General features: G+C 37.5%; 1 protein-coding gene across 1 annotated transcript in view; it reads left to right on the forward strand.

Moving 5' to 3' along the window:
• Positions 1-21,330, forward strand: part of LOC136825748 (proteoglycan 4-like) — an 85,858-nt gene that overhangs the window by 235 nt on the left and 64,293 nt on the right. The window lies entirely within an intron of this gene.

Consider the following 21,330-nt stretch of genomic DNA (forward strand, 5'->3'; position numbering starts at 1 on the left):
GCCATTGGTTTCAAACATGTTCAAATTTGGCTGGATGATGTAACTGGCGCAGAATTGTGTAGTTAGGAAGTAGGCTAGAAGACAGTATACTGAGACTAATAATCTATTTCAACATTTCCAAGGTCTAAGTTGTCAATCAGAGGCCAACCTCGAAGGCCAGCATAGCCTTGCGGAAAATGTCTTTCAAACCATTATTGAATGTTTGGACTTGGAAATATCATTTTCATATATTTTATTGTGGGTTCTTAACATTTCTAACATGGGTTTCTTTAGCAAATGAGTACTAAGAGATATCCTAGTTGACCCCACCCTTGTGTCTTACATTTTGGGGTTTTCAGTTCTTGATTGCAGTAATGGTTTAATGTTGAATTTTACTGCCTTGCGTATGGTAGGCCTGTTGAAAACATTATTTTCCTGTTTGAACGTGTCCCTTGAACATTTCTGACTATCATTTTGGCAGCAGATGAGTATTTTCAGAGATAGTGGACCTCTCCTTCCCTCACTTACATATATCCTACAATTTGGGGACCACATTGTCAAGCCTTTGGGTTTTGGGTGGGGGGAAACAAAATAAGTGAAATGCAAGGGTAGACTTAACTTAACTAAGCCTGGTAGACTTAACTTAACTAAGCCTATGGGGCCTAGGGACCCCCCACCTAACTTATTATAGAGTGCTGGGTCTTTTTTTTTTTTTTTTTAGATGGGGGGGACCTGGACCCCCATCCTAACCTAACCTAGGGCACTATGAAATAGACATTAGGCCTGTTACCTAACTAACCCTAACCAAGGGTGCCAAGCCCCACCTGACACACTACTAGGCTAACATAAATTAGGTTACCAAGTCCTTACTTACCTAGTGCCTGATGTTACTTTAAAAAGACTTCCGTAAACCTTACATGAACCCTTTGATTTATGGCCTGACGTCTCTGGGAAGTGACAGTGGCTCTAGCTTTAAGTGTGAAAATGTTTATACCTCATTTTTGTTAAAAAAAAAAAAATGAACCGCTGACAATTTTCATGGTAGGCTGGTCAGTTTTGATACTTTTTGCTGCCGAATGATTGCTCGGTACAGTGATATGAAAGGATAAAATAAAACTTTCTTTATGAGTAATGATTAAAAGTTATGAGATATAAGAAACTTTTGCACTTTTCTCAAAAAAAAAAAAGTTTGCCAAGAAAAAGTAGGCTAATTACAATAGCTTTTTTCATTTTAAATTACCTAATTATTACCAAGAAGTGTAAATATAAAAAGTGAAATATGAAAAAACGAATTAGCATCATGTTTTTGGTAAATTAAAGCAACCACTTTACAGCTGCGTGTTCGATTTAAATAATGGCATAAAAAGATAAAAAAAACTATTTATGTTAAACAATGAGTAGAAGTTAGGAGATAAGAGAAAGTTGTGCACTTTTCCACCCCAAAAATTTATCTAATAAAAGTATTTGTGATAGAGTTTAACCAGAAAACACCCGGGTAAATTACCTGATTATTGCATTAGAAAAAGAAGTATATTTATGATAAGGAAAATGTGATAAATTGAATGACAAAATAGTATGGCTTTTATGTACAGAACATGACCGTTTGCAGCAACACCAGAACCAGAGAAAGCGGCAGCTTATTTGTCCACGTGACACTCCTACGGGTGAAGCTGTAGTATTTGATCTTGTGGTCAAATCTTTTGACTCCTCTCATGTACTTGATATACTGTTGTATCACACACTGATGTTGCAAGATTGCTGTTTGCAATACTGACTTGCTCTGCTTCCATATTTGCATATGGTGCATGTGCTACTCAATTTCCACACTGTCAGCATTCATGACCATACTGATGAGGCAAGTGTCTTGCCAAAACATCAGTAAGATATTCCTTTTGTAGCAGCAGTACAGTGTGTTCCAAGGCACCTTGGAACATGCAAGCGCTTGCATTGGCTTTGGTGCTGCTCTCATGAGCTGCAAAGTGCCAGTAGTATGTATGTCGTACTCCAATAGTTCCACGGACAGGATGACAGAGTTATAAAAAGGATCCATAAAGACATGGAATCCTTTATTCAAATATGGTGCCAAAAGTCCAAACACAATATCATGGAGTGTGAGCATCACACCATGATGATTATGAAAGTCCAGGACTTATGGCTATCAGCTTTCAGCCTCACATAAGAAATGAAGCTTGGTGCCATTCTTGTCATGGCTGTAGGAGTTGTAGACTTTTATGGATAATCTTTTGTAAGGAAGCTTTCCCCCATCCAAGGAAAGATTTTGCAGTTTTCTGGCACTTCTACACGTACTCAGTGACAACTGGGACAAGCATGAGCTTATCACTGTTGCCCTTCTGCACTGCCTCTTGATTGAAAAGTGGAGATATTTGCCAGTTTGCCTCTACCGATTATATAGAGCAATTCTGGGTAATGTGTGGGATACAGAGGTCTGGCAACCAGTCATTCAGTTCATGAGGCAAATGGCATATCTACACAAATATGCGCAATCCCAGGTATTGTGCAATATTGGTAATGTTACACGTGCTTCGAATACCGGGTCCCCATATACAACTGCACCCTGCAGATTTGTGCATACATATTTGTTTCAGTCACCAAATACTCGAGAAACTATTTTTAGTAGTGTGTTAGAAACAGGTGGAGGAAACCAAGGTAATTGGCAGGGACAGGCACAGACATCCCTGGGGTGGCACTGAATGTATGGAAACAGGGGGGGACTGGATTACATGACCACTTGGGCTCCTTATCCACCATGAGACGCTGCCGTGCTCTGCCTTGTATCGCCTCATCTCTCACTATGCATGCGGCCATCCCTACGCATTGGCATATACAAACCATGAATTTTGCTGACTGCTCACCTGTATACTCATCATCTCCATTGCCAACACTAGCATCATTATCATGATCACCATCATTTTCACTCCCACCTTCCCTCTCATCAAGCTCTGATGCAATAACATTCCTCACATATTCAGTAACCAGTAGGATTTTCGTCAAGCATCCTTTCAAATTCATCTCTTCTGGAGTCATCTTCAAAATCTTCCAAATCATCTTCACTTGTTTCAGTTTCATCCTCAATTAAAGGCTTAAGAAGTTTTTCTTGCTTACTCAGGGTCAAATTTAGGTTTTAACACTTGGTGAGTGTTCACTTGCTAAGGTAGACACACCAGTATTCACCTCAAAACTTGTCATATTGTAAAGAGCAAGTGTGAAGGGCTTCCCCAGAAAATAACCCAGCCATGGACTTCCTGCACAGGTGTGTATGGAAGAATCTGAACCATATATTTTCAACAGTATTTGTAAGGTATAGACAACTATGAGGAGGGTAAGCATTCTAGGGGTGTCAGGCAGTCCTGGTCCTGTAGGACATTGCAAACTAGGTTGTAATAAGAGGGGTTAGTCAGGAGACAGCATCCATAATGCCAATAGACAGAAAAGGGTGGGGATGGTTCTAAGAGTTGGGCGAAGCCGTGGAGTTCATTTATTGCCTAGCAATCCATAGAAGATTATTCTTACAATGTGCCTTAATGTAGATGATAGTGAAAGCTATGGGGATCAGCTTCATATGTTAGGTTAGGTTGTTTCAGTGCTACTTAACCCCTTGTTTTGGCAAGCCCTTTTTTCTAATGATGATGGACGTGAAGCATAGGTTTTTCCCATTGTATCTTTTATGCATGTTTTGACTGCATTTTTTATTCTATTCTTGTTGGCACTAGTCACCAGAATTAGTTATTTCCCAACAAAATAAGCCACTTTGACACAGTGGTTCCTTCTACATTGTCAGGGAGGGTGGCTTAGCACAAATTAGTGGTTTGTCTTGCAGTGTAAAGACCAAGTAACCGTATTTATAAAGGTATTTGTGAAAAGAGAACGTTTTTCCATGTTTAGTTTTTCATATTACAGGCCAATAATCATTACTCCTCTGTAGTAGCCCAACCGAAAACGTAAATTGTTCTCGAAATGTTGACGATCAGCATTGTGGGACAAACAAATTAAAGATACGTTATCTCTTTGATCACGGCTGTAAAGTTGAGAACACTGTTATAGTCCTGGTGATAGATATTAAAGATGTACTTGAACAAATAGAAGAATAAGTTATCCTTATTTTAATTAGTAAATCGTAGTGATAGAGAACAAAGATATACATGAACAAGTAAAAGAAGAATAATCTTAACATATTCTTTGATGAGTAAATTTTGGTGATAGAGAATAAAGATATACGCGAGCAAGTAAAAAAATCATTATATCGTATTGATTAGATGCTGTTGTTAAATTTTAGCGCAGTTTGTGAAGTCAGACTTTTTGTCCCTAAGTTGGATGTTAGACAGTTGTGAAGTCGAAAGTTATTTAAATTCTGCAAAACTTCACATAAAGATTTTATCCTGTTATTTTTGATAAATTAAATGATGTTTCATCTGCATAGTCTATTGGCAGAGGTACTCTCCCATTAGTTTTCCCCAGTAAGTAAAATATTTGGAAATTAATCCGCGCAATCGTTCGTGTTTCGTTTGTAGTAGTTACCCCTGTGATGATTTACGGTTTTCTTTGGTGCACGTTACTTTCGCCTATAGGGCTATTTTAAGGATGAAACTTACGTAGATAAGTGTGTGCCTCTTTATACAATATAGGCATTATCTGAGGCTTTTGAATTCGTTTAGAATAGTTAGGGAAAGCATATCGTAGACGGTGACCAAGAGTGCATGTAGAATCTTTTGAAAGTTTTTCATAGTTGTCGTCCTTCAAGCGTAAAACCTCAAGGTTGGCTCTTTCACACTTCTTGTGGACCCAGTCCTGTTCGTTTCTGCTGGGTTTCGGGTTACCTTTAATTTGGGAATTCAGTGGTAATGAAGTAGCAGACAGGAAAGCGAAAGAAGCCATCTTAAATTATTACTATGCCTTAAGATTGTCCCTCAGTATGCTATGAAAAGACCGACTAAGTCGTATTTTAAGGAAGTGGCAAGAGAGGTGGCTTCCCCCCCCCCCCTCCCACCATGACAGTAATAGCAAATATAAACGCATTAGCAATAATGATAGCCCTTGACCTACAAGCTTTATTGCTAACGAAAAGGTTGAAGTATTTGTAGACTGACTGAGCATCGATCATGACCGTCTCGCTCATATAGGCTAAACATTTTAGATTCTGAAAATTACGTACTCGATCTGATTGTGGTCTTTTGAAAAGGCGTGTGTTTTCATCTGCGTTTAATTCATTTGTTTTTGTTATATGCTTTTAGCTGTACAAATTTGTGAATGATCTACATAGTTTTTATGCATTAGTATGTTCTTTCGTCTGCTTAAGTTTTTAACTGCTTTCTTATCTCCAGACTTGATTCATCTCTTCATTGTCAAGACGACACTGAAAGGTCTCTCAGTGGCGCAAATTTCATACATTCATTCATTCTAAGACCACCAACCAGAAAAGTCAGATGTTAATTTTGCATCCAAAACTTTGCCCTGAGTTTTCCTTATTAGCCGTGATCAATAGCGTCATTTGTTTGCATGGGATGATAGCGAGCCCTTAAGATTTCAAGAGTAGTTAATTAATGTCCTCCGTGTACGAATTACAGTTGTACGGTCTAGTAAGATTTTAAAATGTTTATTATTTTAACATGTGAGCTTTGAGGCGTTATGCATTGTGAATGCAAAATCAGATTACATATAACAGCTAGTTACATTATTGTAATTTCCTGTTGTTTTAATCGTTTATCAACTACATTTACAGTTTTGTGTGTTGAGTGACAGCTAAATTTTGGTCTTAAGTTTCAATTCATTTGTTCTTATCAAGACTTTCACATTTGTTTTCAGCATGCTTTTAGTTTAATTATCTGGTTATTGAGTAAACATTTTTTTAAAATCGCTCTTGATTTTCACCCGGAAATCCTATTATTTTGACTGCTACTTTGGCTTATTATCCAAGCGTCACCTCCGAGGTGCTAGTACTAAACATGACAGAAGCTCAATGGGACGCCGTGTTTAGTACTAGCCCCTCGGGGATCAAAGTATTATATACACCCGTTTCTATATTGTGTGGTCGACAAATTATGTTAACAAACGATATCTTTGATCCCCGTGGGGCTAATACTAAGCACGGCGTCCCATTTAGTCTCTGCCGTGTTTAGTACTAGCACCTCGGACGTGACGCGTAGACAAGCCAAAGTAGCACCATTTTGACTGTAAAAGTGCATGCTGACCAGAACTTGGGAACTGAACGAAACCATTGTTCCTCACATACGGCAACGCATTTCAGACCTGTCACGTGCGGTCATTCTAACGTCAGATCATTGCTAGCGAGTTGTTATAACGTATAGAATGCTCGCTACCATGGAGGTCAAAGAACTCGCCTGAGGCAATTTGATGGTTGACTTACTAGAGATTACTTTCCTCTTGGCTGAATGACCTGAAAGGTCCCATTGTTTGGTCTTGAAATTAGGAACGATATGGATCTTAGCGAAAATTCCGTATTACATCTATCAGGGTTTTTAAATTTTTGTTTACAATATTAATTTTTTTTTACAGTAAAGCCATCGTTTCCGAATCATATTCAGGATTTAGACGAAGCTCCGATGAAGATTTTAGAAAGAAGACGAAAAATAATACATTAAAATGACTAATATATTATCAGATTTTACAGCAGAAAGTTGCCACAACCTTAATTTGCCATCTTCATGCATTTTAATGCCAATGATTTGTTAATCTAAGTGTTTGAAGTGTAAATTTACGCTAGTCCAGCATAGAGAGAGAGAGAGAGAGAGAGAGAGAGAGAGAGAGAGAGAGAGAGAGAAGAGAGAGAGAGAGAGAGAGAGAGAGAGAGAACGGGGTCGGGGTCCCAAACCTAGTTAGAATTTTTACTCTGTCAAAGACTCATTACCATGACAAGGGATACGGCTTTGGAGAAGAGTTTTGCCATTTATTATTTTCTTCCTACTACCCAAAAATGGTAAGGAAGCGAGTTTCTCGGCATGGGGAGGTTAATTAACCTTGGATATCTCGAGTTTCTAGAATGCCTCTGGACAGCATCTTGCCTTGGCTTTAGACGATGATGACGTCAGGTTCTTGTATAGATTTTTTTTTTTTTGCGTCAGGTTCTTATATAGATTTTTGTTTTGCTTGTCAGGTTATATAGATTTTTGCTTGCTTGTCATGTTCTTATATAGATTTTTTTGCTCGTCAGATTCTTATATAGATTTTTTGTGTGTCAGGTTCTTATATAGATTTTCCTTTTTGTTAACAATTTGAGTAAGTTGTTGCCTTTTGCTTGCAGCTATGGAGGATAAATAAGACCACACTTAACATAGATTTTTATTGAAAAAAATAAATAACTTAGATATTAGCAATGGCTAAAAAAAGTTTTTAAGAGCAAGCAGATGCCCTTCTCGACGTATTAACAGAACACCACAACGAAACGTGCAAGCAGTTATACTGCAAGATGTGAAGCCTCCATGCATTTGTTTCTGTACAACAAAATACGCGACTCGTGCGTCTTGTGTAGCGTTGCAGTAAATACCTATGAACAGTTAACCAGATCCACAAAAGCCCATTCTTTATTGATCCATTTGCATCGACAGAGCTACAGCGCACCACATCACATCGATGAATGACCTCGGACTTCCCAGGGGGCGTACACGTTATGACGCCAGGTAAATGGTAGAAGGTCAAACTTCGCCTTGCAAAAGCTAAACCCGAACGTCAAAACAAAACAGCAACGGAGCTCTAGAGAGCGTCATTCGTTTCATAGACGCTTGTTCGGAACCGCTATATATCCCCACGATTCTGATCTGGCCTATGGTTCGTATTCAACGTTAACCACTAAGCCCCTGAGTTGAGTGATTTTGTGTCGCTCCTGCGTGGCGCATCGGAGGACATTTTACTCGGGTATAAGCAGTTGCGAAGGAAGGGGCGAGTTGTTCCTCGGGGACAGGGGTTCCTGCATCGAAAGCTGGTCCTCCATTTGCATAATTGGGACGCTCAGAGCTGCCAGCAGGGATTTGTTGGAGCTGGTGAGCGTTTCTCTGTCGTCTTCGTCATTCCCGCCGATCTGGAGAAGGGAAGAGATGAAAGATGTGTTAGATGCGTAGTAGCAATAATAATAATAATAATAATAATAATAATAATAATAATAATAATAATAATAATAATAATAATAATAATAATTCATAAATATCTCATAACAGCATGAGCCATTAAATGGCGAAGAAATCCACAGTGGTGTAAATGAAAACATATATTATACATTATATATATATATATATATATATATATATATATATATATATATATATATATATATTTCTAATATATGTTTACATTTACAGTACACCACTGGATTTCTTCACCAATAATAACAACAACAACAACAACAACAACAACAACAACAACAACAACAATAATAATAATAATAATAATAATAATAATAATAATAATAATAATAATAATAATAAAAATTGGTGGTAAAAACCAATATAGATAGCAGTAGTGATAATTTACTAGTAAGTACCACCAATAGTATAAATTCCAGTAACGTTAGGATGAACTTGAGTGTAAAATCACAGGTGGGTTCCAGACTCCTGAAGAGACCAAAATAATCGTCGTGATAATAGAACTAAGCTGCTGCTGTCTGGGAAATACTCTCGGAAGTAATTTTGTAGTTAGTTGAATTTTTCATCCGAAAAGAGATGTTTGTCAGTATATCTCGTATGTTTTGGAATGAGGTGTTTGTCAGTATATCTGGTATATTTTGAAATGAGATGATTGTCAGCATATCTCGTATATTTTGAAATGAGATGTTTGTCAGTACATCTCGTATATTTTGAAATGAGATGTTTGTCAGTATATCTCGTATATTTTGAAGTGAGATGTTTGTCAGCATATCTCGTGTATTTTGAAATGAACTATTTATTTCTACAATCTGCAAACCTATTAGGATAACAAACTATCGTGGTATTCGTCAGATGTGTAAAACCAAAACAGTATCCAAGAAGTGGAAACAAAGGAAAAATGAACGCGTTAAATAAGTGACCCTGGCAACAGACGTTTGCTAATATTACAGTAAACAAGGAAATCCCCCTAGAAATGACAAAGGGAATTCCTCTGATAATTGCACGGTGAAGGTTTTGGTTGCGTACTCAAGGTAAAGAACGGTTGAGGGAATTATCCAGGGACTGGAATGCAACAAACTTTCTCTTTTAACCGTAATTTACGCAGTCTTCCCTGCTGGGTGGTTACGTATGGCATCGTCAGTATAGACAATGGGTTGATCATTAAGTGTCAGAAGTAGGCGCAGTTCTAATTAAGATTTTTTTTTATTGTATTTCATTAATTAGATAGCGTGAGTTTTGTGGGGAATTTGAACTGGAAAATGTTTTAGAGCATTGTTTATAAAAGAAAGTAATTCGAAAATATATTGTGCGAAACTGTGTTGTAATTGTATTAGGTTTCATGTTGTAGAATACAATATAATTGTCAAATTCAGTAGCTTTAATTGTAATATAGGTTTGGTTATATATGGCTTCTGAAATGGGTATGAGAGGAAAGGATTGTCAAAATAGTTGAGAAGTCTTCGAAAATATACCTGTGCCAGTTTTAAAGTTCAAATTCAGCGGATTTGCTCTGTTTAACATTACATAGATTATAGTGCCTTAGCGTGTGTTTTTTAATGAATTATTAAACACAGTGATGATTTTTTATTAGGCTACATAAGGTCACCGTTTGTCATGCACTCACCAGATACTCCAGACGTGAAGCTGATGACACCCGCGGAACCGCGCCGTGAAGTGAACGCTTTGAATGCACAGGCGCGCTTGGATGTCGCGTTCTCTCATGGGTATGGACCCCAAGCACTGCTTGATGCTGTTGCTTTTGATCGTTCGGAAGAAATGCCAAGGCTACGTTGCCCAGTACCCTGGGTAATTCATACCCTCTGTAGTCGGAAGCTTCCATGTCTTGATGGACGCCGTCCTCATTGAAGGGCGAGGAGCCGCCATGACACAGCTCTCCGTTTCCCGGGTGGAACTCCTCTCCCATCTGGGCATCTTCCGGATATGTGTATTCCTCTGCGAAGGGGTACAGCGACGACTGGTCGTCTTCGCTGAAGAAATGCCCTTGGAGCGACGTGAAAGCGGGCGGTGGCGTTTCCAATTTCAAAACGCAGTTGTAGCATGGGGGCGGGGTGGGCTGCCCCTTACAGGCCTGGCACGATTTGTTGGACCAAAACCTTAACTTCGACAGTAGACGAGGCATGTTTGCTGTGTATTTATGAAGAACACACGATACTCATATAATTAAACACCCGTTAACTACCCCCGGTCACGCACAAACTTTGGTGAAGATGAGTTAATTTGTTTACAGTTCACTCTCGTTGCAAGCGGAGAGTCACAAGTCGCGTCCATTCACTGCAAAAGTCAGCCTGAGACTGGGAGGTGGTGAGAAGACGCGGGCTACCTTTATCTCGCGGTCAGGGAGCGCACGATACGTGTGCCGTGATGTCATGTCATCGGGAATGTTTTGTGATTCGTTTTGGAGGGAAGTTTTGCTTCGCCGTTGCGCCACGTGTTGTTGCTGTGTTTCTCATGCGAACGGTTACTTACGTACTTCACGTGCTACGTGAATGATCCAACTTTGGACTCTGACAACGGATATCTTTGTGCATCAAGTTGTTTAACGTCACCTTGACGGCCTCAGGGGTTCCAAAACAGTAATTTCTCGGAAATAGTGGAAGAAGCATTTATATCACTACTGGTGTCGTGCGTTATAAAGCTGTTGAATTATAAAGGCCTGTTATGTGATACTAAACGTTCAATAATAGATGACCTACTCGCCTTGCGGTAGACGGCGCTAATGCTCACGTCACTGGTCTTGTTAAATCATTACATTATTCTTCGCTCTTTATTCAGCATCCATTTATACAAACCTGCAGTAACTTAAACGCGCACGCACGCACGCACGTACACACCCACCCGAGCACACACACTTATACATACACACATATACACACACACACACACACACATATATATATATATATATATATATATATATATATATATATATATATATATATTATATTTACTGGTCCCTTTTCTTACCAGATACGTATGTAATTGTAAATAACCACAATGCCTTCATAACTTCTCTGTTCCTTCACACTTGGGATACGCTTATTGCTTCAAAGCCTAAAATCCAAATGAAGAATCAAACGAAGTGTTTATGGATAAGCTTACTAATTCCCATGCTTTAACCACCCTTATTGGGACCCAGCGTATTCATTTAAATACATACCAGGTGCACAGTTCTCTGTTTAGGTCAACAGAGGCGCAGGTGAATTTAATTGACCGCTCTTAAAGTGTTTGTCCCATCTTGGGATTGTATACATACATACATATATATATATATATATATATATATATATATATATATATATATATATATATATATATATATATATATATACACACACACAGTATATATACGTGTGTGTATATACAGTATATATATATATAATATATATATACATATGTGTATATAATTATATTGATATAATTATATACACATGTATATACATACATAGACACACACGTATGTATATATATATATATATATATATATATATATATATATATATATATATATATATATATATATATATATACACACACACATACAATTCCAAAATGGGGCAAACACTTTAAGAGGGGTCCATTAAATCCACCTGCGCGTCCGTTGCATGTGTTTTGCGTGTTTGGTGGAGTTTTTTTTTTTTTTTTTTTGTATTACTAAGTGTTTTTCCCAGTTACTGGATCATCTGGTAGAGCGGGTGACCGCTGTTCTAAGCAACAAGTAGTCTCGGATGACATCAAGCACACTACTGCCCACCTCAGATGGCCAAAAGATATGCGCTGTAAAGTTGAGCGTTTTATAAATTTTCCATATGAGGTTAGGCTTTACATTAATATCCATTCATGCATATAATATCTGCACTTCTATAACATTCTTACTTATTTACACTACCAGAGAAGCTAAGAGACCACTGTAGCTGTTACAAGTACTTAAATGCCTGTAGTGAAAGTGACCCAGTAGATTCTGTGCGTGCATTTCCAAAGCAATTGATTTTTTTTATTTGACATTTTCAGCAATCCAGACTAAAGGATCATGAGTCTTTTAAGATTTGATTCCTGCTCTCTAGGTGGGTAGTGCCGTCAGTGCACCTCATGCGGTGCACTGTAGGCATTACTTACGGTTCTTTGCAGCGTCTCTTCTGCCCCTAGCTGAAACCCCCCTCTCATTCCTTTTACTGTATCTGTGTTCATATTCTCTTTTCTTCCTTCTCACTTGCCACCGTCTCCTAACAATTGATTCATAATGCAGTTGCCAGGTTTTCCTCATGTTACATCTTGAAAACCTTTTTACTACCAATTTCCCTTTCAGCTCTGAATGACCTCGTAAGTCCCAGCGCTTGGCCTCTAGCCTGAATTCTGTATTCGAAATCCTGTTGATAACGACGTGACAAGTATAGGAATGAAAAAGCACTTTTTGTAGAAGCCCAACTTATTTGTTGAAAATGTCACTGACGCCGCTCTTGAGAAATTATTATCCGGTCTTGAAGCACGCATATTATCCAAACAGTAATTATCCGATAGCTGAGTGATATAATGCCCTGGTTTAATTAGTATTACACAAACACAACACGGCTAAAAGTGTAATTATGCTTAGAAATTGGGAAATTGATTCAAGTTCTTAAAGAACACTCAGCGTCCAAGTTAACGACAATTCTTTTACTAGTGTCTCTTTAATTTTAATGATAAATGGCATTCATTCATTAAATGCAAGCCGACATGCCCCCGTAGTAGGCCTAGTGCCGTTATTGCACCTCACGTGGTGCACTGTAGATTTTATTTAAGGGTCTTTGCAGCTTCCCTTCGGCCCCTAGCTGCAACCTCTTTCATTCCTTAAACTGTACCTCCGTTCATATTCTCTTTCTTCCATCTGACTTTCCACCCTCTCTAACAATTGATTCATAGTGCAACTGCTATAGTTTTTCTCCTGTTACACCTTTCAAACCTTTTACTCTCAGTTTCCCTTTCAGCGCTGAATGACCTCATCGGTCCCAGCGCTTGGTGTTTGGCTTAAATGCTATGTTCCTTCCTTCCTTACAAGATGACATGCGAAATTCAGGAAGTTCCCGATAAGTATAAGGTTTGTGTGCCACTTCAAGGTAATGAAGTTTGGCTTGTAAACAATTTGGAAAAATTACTTTATTAAAATAACGGCACTTTTGCCTCGCTGGATAGAGGACCTGTGTTCGAATGCCGAGCGTGGCACATTCTGTTAAAACCCATTTTGCCTCCGTTGGTCTGAGAGTGAATCGGGTACGTGGTAGTTATATGATGGCAGTGGGCCATAGCTGAAGCGGTTTTTGTTACGGGATTCTAACTTCATCGTAAAATACAAAGAGAATCTTTCGAAGTCCTCCCCCGACCTTTAATGGGAAAGGAAGTTTAAAATTGATAATGTAATATAAATAAAACGATATATATATATATATATATATATATATATATATATATATATATATATATATATATATATATATATATATATATATACACACATATATGTGTGTGTGTGTGTAATCTGTAATCTCCCTCGCAGATTATTTTTTAATTTCGGAGAGTACAGGTCCTGATATCCATTTTGGCTAATGTATTCCAAAGATGAGTGTAGCATTCCAACTTCATGAGACGGTCAGTTCCTAAGGAATGCTAATTATCATACGTACCTGCGGGTCACGGGAACTACCCAGCAGTCATAATTAACGGCAGGAACATTTCGGCAGTTTACAAACTGCGACTTAACCAGGTTTTTTATGCGACGTCAATGAACCTGTAGTTCGTAAATATGCAATAGAACTTGAAATTCTTTCCGTTAGATGAAAAGGAAATAACATAAACAAAAGCACTTTTACGTCCTGAGGCATGAAATTCTTGTCATTCGAATAAGATAAAATTTAATTAACAATGACATTTTTATACCCTGAGCTATCATGAAATCCTTTTCATTAGAAGATAAAATTACACAGCAATGACACTCTTGTGCCCTGAACTATCTAAAATGAATGAATTAATGTAGTTATGTAATTGCACATATAATTACGTGTAAGTATATTATATCAGTTAAAGATGCAAAAAATGCCAGTTTTTTTTTTATAACGACAAGCTATAATGAAAATGGCGCCACCGTTATGAACAAAATTTAGGTTACAAAATTAATGACACACCAGGTGATGGTCTGTTGATTGAAGGCAGAGGAACAGCTGTAACGACCTCTTCGTTCTATTCAATCTTCCTTGTAACTTTTTTTCTAATTTTTCATTAGAACGTCTGTGGTCAGGCCGGTATCATACTCTTGAAGCTATCCGCTTTTGGTGTTCCTATTTAGGTATCCCCTTAGGGGGATACCATATACAGGTTGCGCTGCGTAGCTTCGGAAGGATCTTAGCAGTGTCTCATCTTGGAAACTATAGCTGCATTGCTTTCGGCCCTCCCTATTTCATCCGTTCCTTGAGTAATCTTCTAACTTAGCTGTCCCGCTTCTTCAACTTTACCTCTCATTGAGCGGCAGGCGTGACTATTCTCAGATTAATTTATGGAACTAATAAATATTGCGGTCTGGAAGAGAGATTTTATCATCAGACGGAGAGGCGTTGTTGTGGTGCTCTCGGAATATGAAAAACCCGTATGGTGGAACCTACATTCTCCGGTTGGGCAAGTTCTGTTTATTGGTAGAACCGTTCGGTTCACAACGTTGTTCGTATCCCTAAGATTCATTCGGCATACCTATAGGTTTCTTGTCTCTTATGCTGTTAAATGTTATCATCTTGCTGGCGTCGTTTTCATTTACTGCGAGTAACGCCTCCTTCGATAATATTCATCGACGTATTCATCAGCTTATGCCCAGTTGGACCAAATATTTGTTGCAGGACAAAATTTTTGGGAACGAACACTGGCCGGCTGGCGTTCACATCGAAGAGAATTCATCCATCTTTTTTCATCCCTTTGGCCTCTGGCTGTGCCGTTTTGTAGCCTTTTACTTTACCTCCGTTCCCGCTCCCTTTCTTCCTTCCTGCCGTGAAGTAATAGATACTGAGGTTGGACCTATGAATCTGTAATTTCATCGAACAACTGTGGTTTTTTTTTTTTCTCCCGAGTTTCACCTTGCGATCCTTGTACTTCATCTCATTTATTTTCTTTATCTCTTTATCTTACTGGCCAACCGATCCAACTGCCTCTCTTCATAGCCGTTAATACTGGACATTTGAAAGTATCCCAGTGCGTGACCTTATCGACACAATTTCATGATTAGTTCATTCATTTATCTAAATAGATAAACACGAGGGAACCTTTGACCTTCTTGGTGCACATATCCCGCGAAGAGGAGAAGGTATAAGAGCTCTTCGGGAGATAACGGGCACAAAGAGATCCAAGGGGTTAATCAGATGATAACATGTAAGACAATGAGAGGAGGGCTCCTGTTAACCCGTTAACTGATGTTCAAAAAATATATATATATAAAAAGTAACCGTGTATTTGTAAGTTGCTCTGATCTCGTAAAGAGTGTATATTTATCTTTCGTTATTGATTACGGTCTACTCTGCCAGGGTTTTCCACGAATTGAAAAGTAATCTATTAGGGTCATCCTTTGTGAAAGTGTTAGCTTTTTTGTACGGTAGCCTACTGGAGTTAGAAGAATGTAATGTCTGGTATATATATATTTCATTATTGATTACGATCTACTCTGCCAGCGTTTTCCACGAATTGAAAAGTCATCTATTAGGGTCATCCTTTGTGAAAGTGTTAGCTTTTTTTGTACGGTAGCCTACTTGAATTCTCGTCCCTTTTTGTGTATCGCTTTCATCCAAATTTTCTGTAAATCTTGAATAAAAATTCGGCTGTGTATGCTGATAAGAAAGATACACAGCCTTTTATAATTCCTGTTGTGCATCCCTAAGGAACTTTGGCGTCATATTCTTTAGGAAGTTTCGTTCGTCCTTATAAATATACGGTTTTGTATCCATACGAAGTTTAGTTAGGCATCCTTATGCAAATTTAGCTGTATATTCTCTGGGAAATTTGCTGTGGTCCTATCAAGGAAATCTGAATCGGTATCCTTGAGGAATTTAGGTTGTATATCCCACAGGAAATTTGAAATTTGGCTCCATATTCTTAAGAATATGCCGTTGTGCTTTCTTATGGAAATTTTGGCCCAAATTAGGCTATTTGGGGTATTAGGTTGCACGTCATTATAGAAATTTGGTTGTTCGTTAATTTGAAAATACGGCTTAACATCCTTGCGGAAAATAGACCGTACATCTACATAAAAATTTGGTTCCTTGAATGGATATCATGATAGAATTTCTGGCCAAACTCCTACAGAAATTTGGCTCTGTGTCATTAAAGAAAGTTGGCTTCACTTCCTAATGGAAATTTGAATCCACACCCTTGCTGGTATGTTACTAGGTGTGCTTTTATAAATTTGACTGGCATCCTAATGGATTTAGTTGTGCACCCTAATTAAAAATGGGCTGTGCATCCTAATAAATATTTAAGTGTATACCCTGACGGAAATGTGACTCTACAGCCTTACATAAATTTGAAACTACATTCTTACGGAAATTGGACTCTATCCTTACAGAAATTTGACTATATCCTTACGGAAATTTGACTATATCTTTACGGGAATTTGACTCTGTATCCTTACAGAAACTTGACTCTGTATCCTTACGGAAATTTGACTCTATGTCCTTGCAGAAACCTCACTCTATATCCTTACGGAAATTTGACTCCATATCCTTACAGATACTTTACTCTATATCCTTACTGGAAATTTGACTGTATCCTTACGGAAATTTGATTCTATATCCTTACGAAAATTCGACTCTGTATCCTTACGAAAATTTTACTCGGTATCCTTACGGAAATTTGGATATGCCTCCTGAAGGAAATTTAGCTTTTAATCCAATATCCCCCGTAAGGTGGCAGTGCCGTCAGTGCACCTCATGCAGTGCACTGTAGGCGTTACTGAGGTTCTTTGCAGCGTAACTTAGTCACCTGGCTGCAACCTCTTTCATTCGTTTTACTGTACCTCCGTTCATATTCTCTATCTTCCATCTTACTCTCCACCCTCTCCTAAAAATTGTTTCAACATTTATTTTCAGCACTGAATGACCTTATAGGTCCCAGCGCTTGGCCTTTGGCCTAAATTTGATATTGATGAGGTGTCCATATTCATCAATTCGACTGGAAATCTGTACGAATAAATATAACCATTTTCTTACTAAGGCTTCTTAGTATGTGATACCAGCTAATTTTTGGTTCATCGCTGTTATCAGTAGTCTCTATTTTATTTTGTCTTGACATGTATAGGGATTCCACTTTTGTATGTAGCTCATGCATAAGTAAATAATAATAATAATAATAATAATAATATTATTATTATTATTATTATTATTATTATTATTATTATTATTATTATTTACTTATACAAGAGCTACATACGAAAGTGAAATCATTATACATGCCAAGATAAAATAAAATAGATACTACTGATAACAGCGATGAACCAGTACTAATAATTAATAATAATAATAATAATAATAATAATAATTATTATTATTATTATTATTATTATTATTATTATTATTATTATTATTATTATTATTATTAAAGAATATCTCTCTGGTGACTAAAATCTTTGGTTAAAATTCACAGTCCTACTATATCAAACGCAATGTGCATCGACTTGTGTACATTGTCTAACACGGAAATTAGACTATTAATAAAACCCACGCTTAGGCTCGCCCGTCTTCTAGCCTGGTGCCAGGCCGTCCCACCACTCACCCCAATTGGGCATTGGCAATGGAGGCACCTTGGTCCTAGCCTCGAGACGGTACATAACGTCTTGACCCTCCCCCAAAGTTACAGCTGAATTTATGCAATTATGATTATTTTACTCGCGTATATATCTCTTCCGTAGGGGGTTAGTGCCGTCAGTGCACCTCATGCAACCCCTCTCATTCCTATTACTCTACCTCCTTTCATATTCACCCTCAGAATTTTTTCATAGTGCAACTGCGAGGTTTTCTTCCTGTTACACCTTTCAGACCTTTTTCACTCAATCTCCCTTTCAGCGCTGAATGACCTCGTAGGCCCCAGTGCTTGGCCTTTGGCCTAAATTATATATTCTATCCTATTCTACTCAAATATCCAGTATTATATTATGATATCTGCAAGGAAAGGATAAAATCGAAGTTGAGAACTTCTAATAGCCAACACAAGAGAGGTCCGCATTCAAGGGATAAATCATGAATCCGTGTACGTGGATTATTTTAATCTTTCTCGATCTTGCGAGCGAAAGAAGGCCTTTTCGATCTTGGGTTAAAGGTCAGTGTTGATTTGTTGGAACTGCGGTCTTCCATCAGAGCTCGCATCGTGGTTTCTGTCTGTTGCTGCAACATCAGCTCGAAAATATGGATAGAAAATGGAGACTGCGAAATTATTTCAATGTAAACAAAAAACAAAAAAGTTACGAAAATTTGACCCAGAAATGCATGCATGGCTGATAACTTCGTCCTGATTAAATGACTTGCTTGTTGCCTAAGGGTTCTTATAGAAACGAAAGTATGGATAGAAACTGGATACTCCGCGAGATTATTTTCGACTTAAAAAAATATACGAATATTCAACTCGGAAATGCATCGCTGTTAACTCCATCTTGACTAAATAGCTTGTCAGAGGGTTTTTACGGATTGCATAATTATATCTCCAGCAACTCTCCCGAGTCGTTTAGCTCATATTTACGCAGGTTTATTTTGAAATCAGTTCTGTGAAGATGTAACGCATGATTAGCCACGATTTTACGAAGGACAAAAGAGGCTGCGTTCTGATTCGCCAGTCTCCTAATCCGTTTCACCAGCAAAGCTTTTGTTTTGCAATCTATGCTTGGTATAACATGCCCGTTTCGCAATCGATACCTGGCGTGTAAGGTACCCGCCCTTTTCGTGTGCTACTTTTCTTCTCTCCTTATGGTTATGCCTCTCTGTTATCAAGATGTGTCATGTGCTACTTTTATTCTCTCCTTATGGTTTTGTCTCTCTATTATCAAGATGTGTCATGTGCTACTTTTCTTCTCTCCTTATGGTTTTGTCTCTCTATTATCAAGATGTGTCATGTGCTACTTTTCTTCTCTCCTTATTGTTTTGTCTCTCTATTATCAAGATGTGTCATGTGCTACTTTTCTTCTCCCCTTATGGTTTTGTCTCTCTATTATCAAGATGTGTCATGTGCTACTTTTGTTCTCTCCTTATGGTTTAGTCTCTCTATCATCAGGATGTGTCATGTACTACTTTTATTCTCTCCTTATGGTTTTGTCTCTATTATCAAGATGTGTCATGTGCTACTTTTATTCTCTCCTTATGGTTATGCCTCTCTATTATCAAGATGTGCTACTTTTATTCTCTCCTTATGGTTATGCCTCTCTGTTATCAAGATGTGTCATGTGCTACTTTTATTCTCTCCTTATGGTTTTGTCTCTCTGTTATCAAAATGTGGAAAGAAAGGAAGAAAGAACGATGCCGCTAGTTCTCTCTCCACTTTGGTTTGAACAGCTAGGGGAAATTTAGTATTAAAAAGATGTTAAATTTCATCCTCGGTAAATTTTCGGTCACAGATCTCATATGGTCTACTACTGAATCATTTTCTAGTTATGCTTTTCTGAATTTTTTTTTTAATTAAATAAAAAATTATGGATGCTTCTCTGCATTAGTATTTTCACTTCACGGGAATTATATTATATATATATATATATATATATATATATATATATATATATATATATATATACATATATACATATATATATCTCAATAATAATATAACAGTACAAAGCCTTTTTCGTTATGTTTACGAAAAGTGAAATCCATGGCAATCAGCATTATTCTTCGGAGGAAAGGAGAAAGTCCCTTCGAAAGCCAAACGAATTTCAATTTCGTGCGTTGTAGGTTTTGCTTCATCTTGCATACTCGACAGATATGTAATTTATAGCATGGTAATCTGAAGTGACGTTTATCGTAAAACATTACTTCCATCAGACATTGACTTTGACTTTTGACTTTTAATTATTTTGGTCATATTATTTCCTTTTGTTTCTTTTAGTTCGGTTCTGGAACAGAGCATCAGAGACAGAGAACTCTGAAGCTGAAGAGGCGTTCTGCAGAACACATGAAAGGTGTTGTAAAACTTAATGAATACTTATGTTTAGCTTTGCGGTTTCGTGAATTTTGAACTAACTACGCCTGCTGCCATCAGGAAGGACCTTTTGTTTCGTTATCTTGCGGTTATCTTGGATGAAACGAAGTTTTTAGCTAATCTGTTAGTAAATAATGTATCGGCTCGTATGAAGGAAAATCCGCCAGCGAAAGTTTTGCATGTATTATTATTATTATTATTATTATTATTATTATTATTATTATTATTATTATTATTATTATTATTATTATTATTATTATTATTATTATTATTATTATTATTATTATTATTATTGTTATTATTATTATTATTCAGAAGATGAACCCAATTCATATGGAACAAGCCCAAAGGTGCCAGGACTTGAAATACAAGCTTCTAAAGAATATGGTGTTCAGTAGTAACAGAAGGTAATGGGAAATACAAAAAGGGGAAATGAATTATTAGAAAAACAGAAAAGTTAACAAATTAATAAAACAGATAAAAATGTAAGTGAAATAGTAAAATACAAGTTGAACTGTATTAGGGTAGGAATGCATTGAATCTTCACTTGAACTTCCTAAGTTCCAATAAAGGAACAGTAACCATTGCATAATCTGCTGAGAATGTAGATGCGTTGTTGCTTCTTTTGCAAAGGTGGCGTCTAAATGCTGCACTGAGAATCCCAAAATGAATATGGACGTCTTGGATCATAATTGAATCGGCACGATTAAGAACAAAGAAACGCAAACAATAGGGCTGTGCACTAAACTGACCAGAGTTCACTTTTGTTCTAGTTACAGCCAGTTTGTGAGGAGCGTAGTGCGAGAGTTTTTTTTTTTTTCTTGTTCAGGCATGCAGGTATCTTGACACCGGTTGTTTTGAATACTTATCAGTTCATCGTTTCCACAAATATGCCGGTAGGTTCACTGTAGCATAAAAAGTGTTAGAACTGAATTTATTGTTGAAAATGACGTTTCCTGTTAGTCTCCAACTTGGTCCGAATTCTACGAAAATGTCTTCGGTCTGGGATGGGCCATAAGGTCGTCAGGGTGTCGGGATGCAA

Source organism: Macrobrachium rosenbergii, chromosome 39 (genome assembly GCF_040412425.1).
Source record: "Macrobrachium rosenbergii isolate ZJJX-2024 chromosome 39, ASM4041242v1, whole genome shotgun sequence".
Lineage (NCBI taxonomy): Eukaryota > Metazoa > Arthropoda > Malacostraca > Decapoda > Palaemonidae > Macrobrachium > Macrobrachium rosenbergii.